Source organism: Ambystoma mexicanum, chromosome 4p (assembly GCF_040938575.1).
Source record: "Ambystoma mexicanum isolate Mex_15411 chromosome 4p, UKY_AmexF1_1, whole genome shotgun sequence".
In the NCBI taxonomy this organism is placed as follows: Eukaryota; Metazoa; Chordata; class Amphibia; order Caudata; family Ambystomatidae; genus Ambystoma; species Ambystoma mexicanum.
The window spans coordinates 121,695,849-121,697,697 of NC_090927.1; positions in this window are offsets into that span (position 1 = coordinate 121,695,849).

Below are 1,849 nucleotides of genomic sequence, written 5' to 3' on the forward strand. Positions count from 1 at the left end.
GCAGTACACATGGACCCGGACTCCCTTCGGATACCTTAACTCCGGTAATGAGTTCAATATTTTCCTACATAAGGCCATGCCCGACCTGGGTACGAGGGGTAACCTGGCTTATGTAGATGATGTCCTCATCAAAAGTTCATCTGTGGAGGAACACATAGCAGAGATCCGTTATGTTCTGACACAGTTGAGGGCCGCCGGAGCAAAACTTTCCTTTCAGAAAGCACAGTGGTGTAGAACCCGTGTTAATTTCTTGGGGCATGAGATTACTCCTCAGGGTCTCTGTCCCCAGGAAAAGAAAGTGGAAGCACTTCAGAAACTGAAAGACCCCACAACTCTGCGGGAACTAAGGAGCCTCCTTGGACTGACTAATTACAGCAGAAAGTTCATTGAGGGCTACGCAGAGATCACCAGACCCCTGATTCATCTCCTGAAGGGGGGGGTCAAGTGGGAATGGGGTCCAGAACAAGCCGAGGCAGTAAAACAACTCAAAAGAAGCCTCTCACAAGCGCCTTGCCTAGCTTACCCTGTCAGAAACAAGGAGTTCTTCCTGGAGACGGGGTTCTCTAATACGTGCTTGACGGCAGTATTATATCAAAAGCATGACAAGGTCAATAAAGTAATCTCCTATGCGAGCAAAACTTTATCCTCTGTGGAGGAAAAATTCAACGATTGTGAGAAGGCACTCCTGGCAACGGTGTGGGCATTGAAGAATTACCGCCCGTTTATCCAGGGGGAACACATCATAGTGGAGACTCCACACCAGCCTCTGCAATATCTCCAAAGTGACAGAATCCGGGCCGGAAATGTGAGTAATTCCCGAATTACTTCCTGGATTCTGTCAATGCAAGGCTTTCCTGTGGAGGTCAGATATGGCCAAAACAAGAAGAGTCCACTCGCGCAAGGTCTGGCTGACTTGCATGATTGTGCCAGAGAAAACTGTCTCGAGGACGAAAGTCTAAAAATAAAGGACAACATGGAGGCATACCTTAATTCCCCCCACAAAGTCTTTGAAGAAGACAAGTGTGAGGGAATGCCCACTGTGTATGTGGATGGATGCTCTTACCATGTTGACAACAACGGGGAGAAAGAACTGGTGGCTGGCGTAGGGAATGCATGGGTGAATGAGTCCCCAGGACCCTCCGCTGGATACAAAATTGGTCCCCGAAGTAGTCAGGTGGCAGAATTGATGGCTGTGCATCAGGCCATCCTCACTGCTGTCCAGCATCAACTCCACGAACTGGTCATAATCACAGATTCGGATTATGTACGGAACGGGTTCGTGGAGCACCTGGTTAATTGGAAAACCAGAGGCATGTTATGTGCTAACAACAAACCCTTGAAACATGGGAAGTTGATCCAAAACATTGATGATCTGGTCACCTCGAATGAGATGACCATCTATTGGAAAAAGATCAAGGGTCATTCCAAAGTAGAGGGACCAGACAAAACTGGAAATGACTTAGCTGATCAGCTGGCCAAAACCGGGGCCATCCAAGGGGATCTAATTGAGATTGAGTCCCTGTTGGGGGAAATCCAGGTCACTGCTATCACTAGGTCCCAGACAAATGCTCACAACGACCTCTCAATTGCACAATGGAGTAAGGAGACCCCTGATGCTGATTTGATTACTGCTCAGAAGGGGGATCCAATAATTGGTAAATTTTACCAGCACCTTGAGGACCCTGAGAACTTTCCCCTGACGGATACCGATTACATTGGGAAAGAGGACCTAAGAGTGTTGATGAAATGTCCAAAAATGTTCCGGATCCAAGACGGTTTGTTGGTAAGGAAATCCAAAGCTGGCCATGATCAGTGGGTGGTTCCTACCTCATTCCGAAGCCTGATGTTA